The 16,501-nt window shown below is 39.7% G+C and overlaps 1 protein-coding gene across 7 annotated transcripts in view; it reads left to right on the top strand.

The window, feature by feature from the left end:
- ATRNL1 (attractin like 1) overlaps positions 1 to 16,501 on the top strand; it is a 1,033,288-nt gene that overhangs the window by 234,341 nt on the left and 782,446 nt on the right. The gene's annotated exons all lie outside the window — the stretch shown is intronic.

The following is a 16,501-nucleotide window of genomic DNA, read 5'->3' as shown; positions in this document are numbered from 1 at the left end:
TCAAGTGAACTCACAATCGCCCAGCACCTCCTCTGCAAACCCTGCTTCACAGGGTGGTTGGGCTAGTCTTGGCCCAACCTGTCTGCTCCAGCCAAGCAGAGCGCCGGTGTGTAGCACCCTCCCTGGCTTCTGGCCTGGGTCACTGCAGGCATGTGGCTACATTTCTGGAATCAAAAATGAATGTCTGTTCACTTGCTTATCAGTTCAGTGTATACAGGTAAGACTAACCTGCAAAGATTGAATTGACTCAGCCTTGGGCTTGTTGATGGACTGTATTTAGCCAAGATGAAGTAGCACATAGAAGATGAGAAACAAGAAAATATAATGAAAACAGAGAAGTAAAAAGTTGATGATTCCTTTTCCTCCCCTCCCATCTTTCAGCCGAGTGGGTCCTAGCCCCAAGTTTAATATCCACATTAGGATGCTGTGGAGATGTAGGCATTTTGTGAAAGATGCTACAATGTTATCTAGAGTTATGGAAAGCACAGATGCTGCAATACACACAATGCACAGTCTACTCCTTTTCCTGTCTTACCAGCTTTGTTAGCCAAAGCAAAATATAACACCAGTACTAAGTACTGGTCTTGGGGAAAGCCAGTCTTCCTTAGCCAGTAATTCACACCATCTGACCGTCCTGGGGAAGATGATCCTTTCACTTTGTTCCGTTTTTGTCCATCCAAAGGCCATGTCCACTGTGGTCCTAAACTGCTTAAAGTTTTGCCACTATCCCTTCCTGAACTGAATATTAGGAAAGTTTTATTTCCCCTTCAGATCTTTCTAGTATAAAAATGTTAGCGTGCAAAACCAATTTCTAATTAGTACTGAAAAAACATCCTAGAAAAAGAGTAAGCAACTTTTTCTTAACCACTCTAAATACTAATGTAGGCATTGATGGTTCATTTACCAGAAGAGGAAAAGATGTTCTTTGGATTTTCTTCTTGTGTGCAAATCTCTGCTGTGCTTGTTTTAAAAAAATCAATCAATCCTATCTTCGTATTTGAAGTACCAAGGTGCTCTTGATAAACACTACTGTAACAGCAAGCGAGATAAAAGTTAGGTCACTGTTTTGAACTGTTAATGAACTACTTTGGTTGGCTAATATTTACTACCTACAGGCTTTATTTAGACAAGCACTTACATGTGGGTTGGTAACATGCTGCATGTATGGTTGTAATAGCATGCTCAATCCAATGGTATTTTGTAACTGTTGTAGTTCTAGTCTTCTGAATACGTTGTGTTTATTAAAGTCACATTTCTTTAGGTAATAATGGGAATCTGTTTTATTCGTGATAAATTAGCCATGACCAGTTTTTAGAGGATTGATTGTAAAGAAAAGGAAAAATTTGAGCAGAAAAGCATTGCTATAGGACATAGAAGTTCATAGTGGGTTGAGTTCTTCTGCAGTGAATCTTTCTGTAAAAGACTCATGGAATAGGAAAGTGTATTATGGTGTGAAGAAAACTGATTCAAGAATAGAGGACAACATGTATTCCAAAAAGGTGAGTTCTCATGTTGGAATAGTTTATAAGAAGTAGAGTGCCACAGGGATTACTTTATGGAACCTCTGAATTATTTTGAGTAGCAAATAAATTGCATAGAATTACATACTGTTTGCAGATATTTCACAAACAGTAAAAGAGAGGCTAAATTTGTCAATAAATTATTCATGACAAATTAGTAATTTGGCTGTTGTTGGTGAATAGTAACATTTCAGTGTTGGCTAGTGTCCTTTTTTCAAACGCTAATATACATGTACAAATTTGGAATAGATATTCTCAAGAACTACACACACATACAAGCAAATAGAGAGACCGTTTAACCCTTTCTGGCCTTTGGTAGGTTTTTGCAGTGGCCTGTGGCAGAAGGTGGAGGGAGATGCAGTCGGAAAAAACCTCCTGGACGACTGAGGGAAAACTCTTTAGTTGCAGACATTATATAGAAAAGCCATAGACTGTGCTGTGCTGCTACCTTACAAGGTCTGAAAGAGGAAGCCAGCAGGTACAAGGATGCAGCAGACCTGTAGAGCTGTGGCAATTTTGGGTGGCAGTTGGGTGACCTATATGACTTTTTGCTGTTTAACTGAGGAGACACTTAAAATGTTAAATTATGTTGAGGGCTGAGACCGACCAAAAAGTAAAGAGTCAGTGTGGTAAACCTCAGGAGGTCAGACATGTCAGGCCATACAATTTAACTCCTTGCCTTAAAATATATATTGTTCAGCTGTGGTCACATGAAGACAACCTCCATTGCAAACATAAACAACAAGCAAACGCTCATTTAGACTAATTGACCTCCTGGTAAACCATGAATCTTTCCCATTTGGTGTGGCTCATCAGATCAGTGATTTATTCCACTGGGCTCCATCATTGCCAACAAAGTCTCACCTCTTGCGGTGGGGGCGGAGATCATAGAATGATGTTACAGGGGTGTAGGTTGTAGCCATGTTGGTCTAAGGATATTTAAGTTGGTGTAATAAAAGATATCAGATTCACCCAAAGAACCTTGTCTGTCATTGAATGATGGGACACGTCTCACCCCATTCTTCCTCACTGATCATCTTCCTCACTATCCAGTCTAAATTTTAGACAGACATATGGCTGGGATGGCTTAGTCAGACATGATATTGCCTAGATCAGGGGATTGAACTAGATAACCTCATGAGGTCCCTTCCAGCCCTACTTTCCTATGAGCCCAAAACAGGCAGCATGCCAGTACAATATATTTATTTCAGTATTTTAATGCTTCTAAATTTGTGCTTGTGTGGTGTCAGAAGTAGAGTGAGTAACTGAATTGTAGAAAGCTGAGCAGGGAACATATGGAGCTTTTGGCATTGGCAGATCTTATAGAGATACTTTTAGATTTGGTCCAAGACCCATCAACCTTATCCAACTGTGTAGCTCCCAAAACCTTTTATCTGGATATTCAGGGGTGAAACTACTGTGAACTTCCAATCCCAAGCAGGCAGGCAGGGAGTGAGAAGAGCCTTGTTTTTTTTTTTTTCTTACTGTAGTATCATTTCCACTAGTTCTTGGGGTGATGCACCCATCTACTGCCACCTCTTAACTGTCACTAAAAGGAAAGTGGTAATTTATCTCTAAGACCCTGAAAGTGATAGGGCTAGTCACAGGCTGAAAGTTAAAGGCATGCTTAAGTACTTTGCTGGATTTGGGCCAGAATGCTTAACACATTGCAGGATCAAGTTGTACTGAAGTCAAATTAATGTGGACGTTTAATTTATATCAATGTACATGTTTATGTAGATAAATTAAACATTTCTATGTTTTGGCTTTTGTCGCACTTTCTTATGTTGCTAAAATATTGTCTGTATGTGTGGCTTAAAGTTGTATGCATCTTAGAATTTTTTTTCAAAATCAGATTTCTTGTTATATGTTTAGGGAATAAAATACTTGTGCTTTTACTTTTATTGGTTCATGACTGTTAAAAACCAAGAGCTGCCTATCCTGGGAGATAGAAAGGCACTAATTTTTGGGATGATCCTTACCTTTTTCAGTAAATCATTTAAGGCCAGATGGCAAATAAAACCTTCAGTCCAATGTACAGCAGTCAGTTGAATTGCTCTATGTTCTGTCCTACCTACTTGCTTCTAGGATAGAAGTAGTAGGTATCAGCTACCATGTATAACCTGCTGTCTCATATACCCACATTCAAGATTCAGGTAGATCCTGCATAGCCACACAGTAGGATAACAGGTTTATATGGCTGCATATGTGCATGATGGATTAACTATGCGCATGCTCCACAGTTAACATGCACAACTGGATAAGTAGCTTATATGTTATCTTTTGATTGCATAAATACGGGAAAATATTCATTTAGATATTTTTGCAAAGTGCATGCAGGTTTTCTTAATTTTTGTCAGTGTCAAAACAGTTTTTGTAAAAGTACTGTAATAATGAGAAAATCAACAGATATTTAACATTTGGCTATTTTATTTCAATGATCATTTTCTATAATTTGATTGAATAAGAATAGTTTTCATGGTGTTTATTTTCATTTTTTGCCACTTACTACTGTATAACAAGGAATCCTTGTATGCTCCAAGTAAAACTTATTTGCCAACATATCTTAATATCTGTTACAATAAATCAGGAGCATATTATTGTTAACTTAAGCTATTACTTCATAGAATCATTGCTGAGTCTAATAACAAATAAAACCTATAAAACCCATAAAGATCTGACATATAAGTCAGGAATAGTTTAAAGGTCTTTAATAGCTGTCGTAAAGTGCATAATAAAATGTATAAAGAATAGAATACAGTAAAACCAGACAGAAACTTTGAAGGTCTCTCTTCTGGATGTGAAGTACAAAAGATGTTCTTTATGAGAAAATGTAGCTATTTGGCACAAATGATGATAAAATAACATGTAAAGACACATTATGTAACCTTATAGAGGAATGTAGTGTTCTTTTAACGTTTATAAAATTTTGTAACACACAAAATTCAGGGTATCCTAATCTTTTACTATATCTAAGGACAGCAAGACGGTATAGGGAATTGTGTGTATGTGTGTGTACATGTATGTGCATTTCAGCAAAAGTAGCAATGCTGGCTCAGCTCCAGTTATAAATTAAAGCTGACCTAAGACTGCTGTGAGTTTTATTGGCTGCCAGTGGCTCCAAGGTTGTATAAGAGTTAAAGGAAGACCTGCCATTAGAATTGTTCCCAAGCCATACTTCAAATGTTAGCTTCAGGAAGGAGGAGTGGTATGGGAGCCATTATGCTATCTTTGAACTGCTGAAAGGTTTCCCTACATTTGGTTGATTCTCCTGGGACTTGCCTTGCTGCTAGTGCTGTGATATAAAGCAGTTCTAATGCCAGGGAAAAGTCTGGTTCCAGATCATAACAGAATTTTTCTTTTATTATAATGTTTCAAAGCTTACCAAAAATAGGAAGAGAGAGAGACTTTTGGGCTGGGGACAGACATTCAAAAAGCCTGAGCCTGAATTGATTCAATCTTTGCAGGTTAGTCTAACCTGGCTGGGCTGAACCAGTTTGCAACTGCACAGACATTCTCCCTGGACTGGGGAAATTCAGGAACATGCTTGCAGTGACTCAGCCTAGAAGCCAGGGGGTGCTAGATCAGCCCTCACGTCCCTTGTAAAGTGCTGAGTGGTAGGGGGCATGGCCAGGCCCTGACAGGACGCTCTGATTAGGGAAGGGTGTAAACCCCCACCCTGATTTGCACCATCCCAGGCTTTTCCCCGCTGGCTGCTCAAGGGGCGAGAGTGTTTCCAGCCGCCACTCTGAGGCAAGGGGGTGTGTGCAGTGTATGCATCTGTTGATGATATGGAGCTTTTCAATCTCCTTCTCCCTGCTTCCTTATATTGTCTACAGCAAACTGACAGGCAAGCAAGCCAGTAGGGAGCTGATACGTGTTTATCACCTTGTGACAAAACAATAGCCTCTCTCCATTAGTTCAAACTCTTCTTAAACGGCTTATCAGCCGACCTGTTGATTAGCCCCAAAAGCCCCTAAGCAGTCACTGTTCTGTCTGCCTGTCCCAGTGACCATTTTCACTCTGGTTTATGTTTACTGAACATCTGTTCTGTTACAGGTTTAAGCCAATTTCTGATCACTTAAACCGGTTTATGTGTAATGTCTGTCCCTAACCCTAATCAGCTAAAAATGTTATTAGCATGAGTGTTACAGATACCACATCAACATAAAGAAGCCTCCTGTACCATTTGTCTTTGTGTTCAATAGGAGAGAGAGAGAGAGAGAGAGAAAACAAAATTGTAGTTTTTGGAAACAATTGAAATTTGTGCTGCCATAAGAAGCTGTCATATGTTTACATCTAGGTATCTGAAACCAACTGCTTTAGTCCTGTTGTGCTTGTTTGTGGCTCTGCCATGAACCCAGAGAAAGGGAAAACATTTTGTTGGGCTGCCTTGAACAAACCAGGAAGTAAATCACTTCTGTTTCAATTGCATACCCCCTTCTGCATTCACCCGTTCTCATAGAGGAAGGTATCTGGGCCAGATCCACATCTAGTACAGCATCTTTTCCACAGCTGTGCTAGCCAGCAGATCCAAGGATTGGAGCCCGAGTTCTAGCCCCACTGCTCCACGCCCCATCCTCTTTATCCAGTTGTGTGAGACGAGGAAGAGGTTGTATCATCCCAGTGAATTTTGCTTTTTTCCCTGTACTGCTTGATATTTGTGGCTGGTATTCAGGATCAAACAAGTCACCTCATGCTGCCATACGAGATGGGTCAAAATCTGGCCGTGTGTGTTTGTAGAATTTTCTGCTTTACTGTCTGTATGTTGGATATACATCAAATGTATAAACTGTTACCTGGTCTATGCTGTATGTAGTACTAGCATTACTCCTGATTCACAAGGAATTAATATTTTCTATAGATGGACTTTTTTCATAATATCCATTCATTAAGGTATTTTCCAAAGTTGAGGGAAAATATGGGAATTAGTCACACAAACTAACCTGGAAATTGTATGCATGGATAGGTTAGACCTTTTATACTACATGGCAGTAATGAAGTTGAGGAGGGATGATCGGTTTTGTTTTCCTGAAGTGTATCTCGACTTTCACAAGTTTGGTAAATGCATTGAGGGACATATTAAGCAGAGAAAATAATGAATATTTCAGAACTCTGTCCCAGACTGCCATCAGATTTGAACTCTGTTGGTCTACTGAAATCATTTTGGTTGGATTTGGATATCATGTGCTTGGGACTATGAAGAGCTTTTACATATTTTTCCACCTCTATCTCTGCATTCACAAATTGACCCACAAAGGATTTTGAGATTTGTTTTTTTCACTGGGTGAAAAAAAATACAGTTTTGCTAGTTAGCCAATTTAAATTAATATCCTAGTGAAGAGAAGGCAAGTAGTATTCTTCCTACAGATTAGCAAATTGAAATAAAGTCTGTGAAGGAGCACGGTCTTTAAGTTGGCACGCTAATTTATTTGAAAACTTCAAACTGCTTTGTCTTCACAAAGAGCTTGCATTAACTCCAGTTAAGAATAGCTTTTTTTTTTTTTTTTTTCTGCCTAGACACGACCAGAGAGCTCTATCAAAATTTCATATCTGCTGTATTTGTGCTCTGATCAATGTTTATAAAGTAAAATGGATTAAGTCTTATCAGTACCTGAATGGGAAGCTTGCAAAGATAATGAAGTGGCCCAGAGAATAGTGCTTGTGGTTTGGTGATTTAGCAGAGACAGTGAGCTTGCTTTTTGGTCAAGAGAAACCTGAAAACAGAGTCTGTGACTACTTGTGATGAATTTTAAAAAGCAGTTGCAGTGGTGTCACTTGTGGTGTACTAGTCAAATTCTGACATTAGTAACTATATTCGATATGCCTAAATTATTCATTGTAGTTTCAGTTGAAAAAATGTTTCTCTGGGTGTTGTAAATGCCACTTTCTGAGGTTTATGGGTATGTGGGAAATATTTAGACACTCCCAGTAAGTGTGTGGATGGATGGATACAAGTAATGTTCCTAGAGCAGGACAAGCTGCTCCATGTTCTTCTCCAGATATGGATACATTTCAGGGCTGTCTCTAAAGAGTTTTGGGATCTGTCTTTAAAAAAAAAAAAAAAAAAAAAAAAAAAAAAAAAAAAAAAAAAAAAAAAAAAAAAAAAAAAAAAAAGAGGAGATATTGTTTATAAATGCAAGATGCGTCTTTAAAATGCATCTTGGCAGGCCTTGTTAGGATGTGGATTCTGCTGGCAAGGGCCCAAAGAGTGTATTCACGTTAAATCTAATGTATTGTCTGCTCTACAGTTTTAACTCTGAAATGGATTTTTTCCTCTTTTAGCTAGTATACATATTTAAAAACTCTTTCCTATCTGGAAAGTTCTTGGTTTGACTGCCTCCTGAATCTGACTTTGACTTTACTTGCAATCTACATATTGTTTACATTTGTTACTAAAAGTTATAAGTTTTCTTGTAGAAAAGTAGCATTTCGAAAATGATATGTTCTAATTTCAGTCTTTGAGAGCAAAACATTGTGCTTTATGAAACACTGTATTTAGCAAAAGGTATATATTTTATCTTCTGAACCACAACAACAAAAATCTTTAATTACAAATGGATTATTAGTGTGCCGTCCCAAGGAGAATGTAGAGCAGCAGCTGCAATGGATTAAATTTTATGTATTCTTGAGCACTTAAGTCATAAATGTAGTTCTGGCACAGCTCTAGTAGCAATTAGCTGTTTATCACTGTAGTATTAGAAAAGCAAAATCGTAATAGTATAATGCACTAATTGCTTCATTTAGTAGTCAAACTCAAGCTTGTTTGTTTTTTAATGCCGCTTGGGGATTCGTTGTTGTGTACGTAGGCTCTGTTGTGGATGTTACACCTGTAGATAAAATTTATTTCATGCTGTTTCCAACAGGTCTGGCTTTATGTTTTGCTGAGAGTAGGGACTTTTTTATTATCAGAATAAAGAAAAAAGATTTATTCTATGTGGAATAAACTGGAAAATAAGTTTGCTAGTTTTGCGCCAAACTTTAACAGTATTTGATTTGCTTTCAATCCAGAGTCTTAAAATACAAAGGGGTCTGTGGCATGCATATTGTGAACAAGCTGTACACTTCTTTCTTCACTGAAAAGAGCCAAAAATATTTGTAACTTTTAATGAGATGAAATCTAGGCTATAATTTTATTGGGAAAGAAATATTGTTTGATAGTGGAGGAGAGAGGTATATGACTAGCTATGAGTGCTAGCCTTGTTCTACTCTTGAGCGCCCCAAAACAATTCTGGCAGAAGTTAATATGTGTATGTATGTGTGGCCATCTGGCTGCTTTATTTAAATTTCTGATTAAAATTGAAAGTCAAACTTCCAAGTTAATTGGGTCTTTGGCAACCAACCATCCTGAAATGGCCCTTGAAAAAACAATGTGAGCAAAATCTCTCATCTTCCAACTGCACATTTTTGTGGCTGCCTATCATTATGAAATTACTTCCATGCTTCCATTGCACAAAAATGTGGCCAATACAACACTTCTTTTTGTGGTGCTTTCTATGCTACCTTTTAGCTCCCATCCCATCCACAAAGTTGGAACATGGCCAAGAAGAGGGCGGGTAACTGCAGCATACTGCTCTACTTCCCCACGTGACTCAGGAGTACCTGGGCAGAGGAGAGGCATAGATTTCAGGAAGGTAGAAAACATGTCTTTTGAAAAGAAGTCCAGTTTTCTGAGAGATGGACTGTGAGAGAGTAATTGTTAAATATAGTAGCATTAAAGGGGATATAAAATAAAGAAATGGCTTCCATTAAAATACTCTTAAAGAGAGGAAGTACTATTTTTGACGTATTATTTCTTCATATGAAAAGACTATCTAAAGTCTGGGCTTAAATACTGAAGAATTAAGAACTGTAGAAATATCTATGATAGATGATGGTGGAGAAAAATGAAAACTTTTTTCTCTTGCATAGAGATATAATTGGGACAAAACAATAAGATTGGGACAAAACAGTATAAGATTGATGAATACAGTGTAGTTCTGATTATAGCACTTTGTTTTGCCTTCTCTCTGTCATAAAAGACACAGAGAGATGGCAAAACAAATTTGAATTTTTAAATTTCAAATTTGAGTGTGTGAATTTGAAAATAGTTGTAAAAATTCTGAGCAATGGTTGGAATGTTTATCTCATACATGTCCATAAGAATTAGAAATGTTTAGAAGGAACTTGCAAAATGACCATTGCATCAGCTGTATTAAAAATAAATTAAGTATGGTGGCCTCCAGTGATCATCTGACTTTCAGCTTTGAAAATAATTTTTGTATAGTTCGGTTGTCTGGTCACATTCTTCTGAGCTAAGTACAGACAGTCGAACAGTCTGAATCGATTCAGTCTTTGCAGGTTAGTCTAAACTGCGTGGATAGAATCAATAAGCAAGTGAACAGACAAAACATTCATTTTTGGTTCCAGAAATGTAGCCACATGCCTGCAGTGGCCTGGGCCAAGACCCCAGGGGTTGCTAGACAGCTGGTGCAGACAGCTTGAGCAAGGCTAGCCTACCCACTCTGCAAGGTGGGAGCTTGTGGGGAAGGTGCAGTCCTTGGATGCTGGGGGACTGTGAGTTTAACTTGAATCTGGAAAGGATCTGGGACAAGTTCAATAAGCTGATTTAACCAAAATCAGTTAAATCTGATGCTACATCCATCTAGGCTCATTTTAAACTGGTTCTGGACATTTTGAAAGTGGTTTCTATGCGCTGAACTTCTGTTGTGTTACATATTTGAATCGGTTTCCAGTCACTTGTACTGGTTTATGTGTAATTTCTGTCCCTAGCCAGGAGGTCACATCTAGTCCAACCCCCTGTTCAAAGCAGGACCACCCCTAACTAGATCATCCCAGCAAGACAAAGCCTCGGTTGAATCTTAAAAACCTCCAAGGATAAAGGTTCCACAACCTCTCTGGGTAACCTGTTCCAGTGCTTTACTACCCTCTTTGCAAGAAAGTTTTTCCTAATATCTAGCCTAAACTTCTGTTGCTGCAACTTGAGACCATTGCTCCTTGTTCCGTCACCTGCTACCACTGAGAACGATTTAGCTTCATCCTCTTTGTTACCTCCAGTCAGGAAGGCTGTTATTAAATCCTCTCTCTTTTTTCTCTTTTCCAGACTAAATAAGCCCTGTTTTCTCAGCCTCTCCTCATAAGTCATGTGCCCCAGCTCCCTGAACATTTTTGTTGCCCTCCGCCTTCTTTTAATAACTGTTGTTTCTGGGTTCTAATTCCAAATTTCCTTGCAGACTCCATGATGAATGGATTTTGGTATCAAAGATGACATTTTTAGTGCACCCTACAGAAAGGATCAGACGTCACAAAATTCAGTAACAGTCATTGCTTGCTTTTCAACAGGGCTGTGAGAGGAAGTGGCGATAGCATAGCACCACTGCCTCCCCTTTTATACAGTAGTCTGTTGATTAGAGTGAAAGACCCAGGTGTGCCACAAATTAACTTCTTTGCTTTCCTCGAGAGTTGAGCTGATCCCCTTACCATGCCCAATCAACTGCTCTGCTTTCTGCTCCCTGCCCAATCTGAGACCATGCTGTCTGCCCCCTCCCCAGCCTGCCACGTTATGCTTAGAGGCTACTTGTGCCACGCATGCTCCTGGTTGGCTATTCCTGCTTTAAGGCATTACAAATGGCTGTCCCCTCTAAATGACTGGGTAATGGAGCTCCTTCACCTCTTTTTGTACATATCCTTTAAGAACAGTAGACTTCATGTATATGTATTATATAAGACTATGAGTACGTGAGGTTACATGCTGAGTCTATGGCAAATGTAACTGTTCCTAAATCTCCCAAAGAATATATTATCTGTACAGTTGCATGGATACACACGACACTTTGCAGGCAGAGAGAAATTGGTACTCCCTGCCCTGAGTTTAACAGCTAAATTATTCTTCATATAGGAGGGATAAACAAAAGGTAGAAGAAGCGTTGACAGCAGTGGAAAAAAAACCCTATTATTTGTCCATTTTATTAATAGTGTATGGGTTTTTGTAGTAATGTTTATATTAAATTCATATAATTGTAGAATTTTGGTATGTTTAAATATTCAGGCACTGCAATGTGTAAGAAAAAAATGATGTTGTATAAAAACAAATGATATTAAATTCTTTACCAAGCAAATAGTCACTTGGTTAACTCCCTGCATTTCACATGAAGTAATCTGCACTTCACAGAGTAGTTCTGATCAGGAATTTAAAGCTCAGCAAAAGTATTTTTCTAGCACAATGCTCTGTTCAATGTTCAGTAGTCATTGAGAAGGCTAGAAGAGATAAGAGGAAAGGCTATTTGTAACGTGTTTTTTTTTTTTTTTTTTTTATCCTGTACTTTATTGAAAAGACCTGCCAGTTTGACAAATAACATGAGCAAGCTAGGAATTATTATATCTCCAGCCTGCAAAGTTTTCTTATCTTAAAACCAGCTTTTAATATGTTTTTATGGTTTTCTTTCAGTGTTAAATCCTACCTTTTGTTAAAAGTATATAAATACAAAAATCATTCGGAGTGTTTTTTTTCTAGATCAAGTGAAAATATACTGTGTGTGTTTTATTTTAAATGTTTTTCTTCTGTCACCAAATACATACATCTTCCATATGCTTAAACAAGCTGCTCCTGCTCACATGCACTGAATTATAGCAAAAGGAACTTGAATTTACAGTATAATGGAAAGATATTGCTAGGATGCTGTAACAATAAAATATGTGCGCCTTGTATAGTTTAAATGGCAAAATGTTCCTGAAATAGAAACTGAATTCATAATTGTTCAACACTTTTATTTTCCAGTAAATAATGTGACTCTGTCTGAAGGTCTCGTGTAATTCAAATTCAACCAGCACATCTAGTGCATGTGTTGCACTGTGATGTAAGATATGTATATCTTTGTACTTGATATCATGCTCACCTTGATCTAGCACTTGTGATGAGAAGTAATTAATTGCTGCCCTAATTTTGTGAGCTGCTTTGTTGAAGTTGTTGTTTCAAGAACAGCTACTGGATGGCATCTCTTTAGAATACTTTGGTTTTCACCTCTCTATCTGGGTAGTGAAAGGTGTGAAGAACATTAATGAGATACATTAATAAACTAAAGATGATTACGGGGAAAGAGAAATTTGGGGATGTACTGATCCATACCTGATGCTGAACAAAAACTTGTTTTATTTCTTTCTGTTCAGGATGGTAGACAGATTCTGAGTCACTGCCAGATGTTGCAGTTACTGGCATTTAGATGTCTGTATGTTAGATACTGCATTTACTTTGGCAATAATAGAATATGCTTTCAATACCTACCCCTGTTTCAGAAGGAGAGACTAATTGATTTATCTGTCACAGACATGCTGACTCACTGTTGATTCTTGTGTGCCTCAGTAAAAAACTTGACCTCCTTTAACAGTTCCCCTATCCTCTTTTTAAGGGTTTCCTTAGCCTAAAGACAGGTTTCTTGGATGCTGTGGTCTCTGGCTATAATTGCCTTTGTTTAGGGTCAGAAACAGTTAATTTAGATCAGTGCTTTGAGGCAACATTTTTTTCAGTTTGATTTGTATATAGCATACCTTTAAATAGACTCAGTTATTAGTGTAGTATATATAGCAGCAACAGAAAAATCTGGTCTGGGTGCAATTCCCCACATTGTCCTCTTGCTGTAGCTACCAGAGTCTCAGATTCCCCTCCCTCTCCCAGTTTCTGCTACCTGTCCTCAGCCCTGGATATGGGGAGACATGGTATACATGTGGGGCTGAGGGAACACATGGCTGGGGAGCTTGGCAGAACCGTGCATGGCTTGGTGCTGGCATAGCACAGCAACAGATTGCACATGACTACAGGTATTAAACTGTTCCCATTTTAGGAAGGATAAAAGAGTGGCGTTACATGAAACGCAGATTAGACACTTTTGGTAGCCAACACAACTAAGGCTCCTTACCTATGCCAACCTATTTCCATGGCAAATTCTGACTCTTTAAGCTGTGTTTTAGAAGGAAGAGTTTTATCCCTTCTCTTTCTAATGTGTGTGAAGACTCTCTCAAGGACAGAAATATTGCATTCCTCTTCTGCAGTAGCTGTGGTGTTCGTTCTGTGTGAAAATACATCATCCAGTTTAGTGTTTAGGTTCTGAGTTTCCTTCTGAGAAGCAGCTCAATACCTAAACCAAGGTTGTCCAGCTGGCAGCCTGGGGGTCACATGTGGCTCTGGAAGGGTTAACCTATGGCCCCCAGGCTCTTGGTCTGGCTGCAAGTCCTTGCATTGTTCTCTTGCTGCAGCTTCCAGAGTCTCCGGCTTTACCTCCCTCCCCCAGCTTCTGTTGCATGCCCCTAGTGCTGGGCACAGGGAGACATGGTGTGGATGTGGGGCTGAGGGAACCTGTGGCTGAGGAGCTGGGGAGGACCATGCCTGGTTTGGAGATGTCAGTGTGGCACAGCAGGGATTGCTTGCTGAATGCTGGGAGGAGGGGAGGGGCATGTGGGTGCACACAGAGGGTGCACAGTGCAGTGTACAGCCCAGAGGAATGTGGCCCATGTAACATGGGCCGGGGAGGAGGGGGGTCTGTAGCAGTCCTCACCATGCTGGACACAGCTGCCTCCAGCTGGTAAGTCTGTTGTGGTGGGTGGAGGAAGGAGGGAAGGGGCGTGGTGGGGCAGATCTATGCCCCCACAGTGAGGGAGGGATTGGGGTTGGGACTAGCTGCCCAGCTGGGTCGGGGGAGCATGGGACTTGGGGAGGGGGGGGCTCCCGCCACTGTGCTCCACCATGCACTGCCAGTCTGGGGGGCATGGGAGCAGGCATATGCCCCTGAATCTGTGTGGGGTGGGCTGGGCTGGGCTGTGCTCTGGACAGGTGGCAGAAGGCACTGGGAGCGGGGGCTATGCCCCAGCAGCAGGGCATGGCAGTGGGTACATGCACCTGGATTAGGGAGGGGTTGGTGGCAGAGGGCTATGGGGAATTTTAGGGTGGCTGCAGCCCCCCCATAGCCCCCACTCCACCGTGCTTTTTGGGGTAGGCCAAGCCAGGGCTGCACTCTGGGCTGGGGGGGGGGAGGGGGGGAGGGTTAGATGCCTGGAGTGCGGTCTTGGCTCCTTCCACCCCATGGAACACAGCCTGACAGCAGATGGCTGGGGCTAGCCTCCCAGAGCGCAGATCTGGGGACACGTGCTCGCTCCCATGCCCTCCTGGACTGGTGGAGCGCAGTGGCGGAAGCGCCCTCACCGAGTCCCACACCCCCCTGCCCTGGCTGGCCAGCTTGTCCCAACCCCCTTCCCTCCCCGCTCCGCCCACAACAATAGACTTACCAGCTGGAGGCAGCTGTGTCCGGCATGGTGAGAACTGCTACCTGTTTAGTGTATGGCCAAATATCTGAAGTGGCACCGAAACTTTGGATCTGAATTGGCTGAATCAAATCGGGACGGTGATTCGAATCTCCTCAAATCGAATCACTGTCCCTCTGAATTGGCCGAATATGAATCCAAAGTGAAAACTTGCCGCTTCTCATAGCCCTAATATATAGGCTTCTGTTGATTTTAATAGGAGCTGCCATAACATTTCAGATTAGAGAATTTGGCTCTCGTTAAAGGTTTATTTAAACTGAAAAAGTATCACTTGGCTCATTTTGACTGTAAGTTTGAGCAAACCACATAATCTACCTGTGTGTAAACATGCACTTGCACACACACACTTATGCACACACTTTTTCCAGAAAATACATTTTACAGTTTTTTTGATTCAAGAGACTAATGTACAACTGCACTTTATCTGGTGCTAGATTGCCCTCCACAGTCCTATGTACATATTCCCATAAACTCTTTAAGTATAAATTCTCTAGTTAATAATTACCTGAGAATCGTATGACAATGAAAGTGTCCCTTCCTTGGATCTTGACTTTCTTCATCTGCATTTGATCTTTAAAATGTATACACTTTTGGAGGTATTTATTTTTTTCTTTAATGCTTGCAAAATGTTTAGCACAATTCTTGGCATTAAAAATATTAAAAATATTTTAATAGTTTTAAAAAACCTAAATATCATCCTATGTACCTCCTTTGTTTGTTAGGTTTTCTCAGCCTCACAACACACTTTTCCTTTTTAGGTGTGATTTATTTAAGAGCCTTTTACCTGAATGGTCCTACCAAATCCATTTATCCCCCATAAAATAGATTTTCAATGGTATTATACATCTCATCTTTTTAACTTTACATTAAAAATATGAAGCATGTCCGCAACATTATAAGTGCTTTGCATTGCAAATCTAATTTACATATGGGTCCAAAGGCAACCTTAATTACGTAGTCCAAAAAATTAATTCCCTGAACAGTTGTTAAAGCTCTTAGAAGTAGGTCAGCATGGCTTCATGTTAAATAGTTGGCCCCTTGTGTGCTTTTTGCCCTCCAACCCATGATAATACAATATTTCTCTCTGATGACTGCACTTGTGGCATATTCATACTACTGAACAGATATTTTTCTCATTTGGATTCCCTTAGCTTAGATTTTAAATTCTCAAAAAATAACACACTATAGATATTCTGTATGAAAGAAAAGATCACAAAGAAGGTGAGTATTATTAAAGATAAGCATATTATCCTGAGATTGGTAGGGGCAGAGTATCAGAAATTTTACATCTATTACTGTGCCTTATGAATATATATCAATCAATAACACCATTGGCATCAAGAATTAGGAATACAGGTTATACCTTTTAAACAATGATCCATCTGATGGGACACACCAAATTTTACATTGCATTGGGAGCATGGAGTGACTCTTGCTTTGAAGTTCCTCCAATTTTCCTTTGACATTTGAAGTAGTAATTATCAGGAGGTGTAAAAATATATATTTAATGGGGTATTTCAGTGCATTTAAATTCTTACAGGATACAAATATATCTTGGAGCAGAAGGAATATTTGTTTTTCAAGAGGGAAGCATAAATTAGCATTGGAAATTGTGCTTGAAAAATACATGTTTCAAAATGTTATTCTTCCTTAAATATAGCCCAAATGCT

This window comes from Alligator mississippiensis, chromosome 6 (genome assembly GCF_030867095.1).
Source record: "Alligator mississippiensis isolate rAllMis1 chromosome 6, rAllMis1, whole genome shotgun sequence".
NCBI lineage: Eukaryota > Metazoa > Chordata > Crocodylia > Alligatoridae > Alligator > Alligator mississippiensis.
This window is presented reverse-complemented; position numbering and strand designations above follow the sequence as displayed.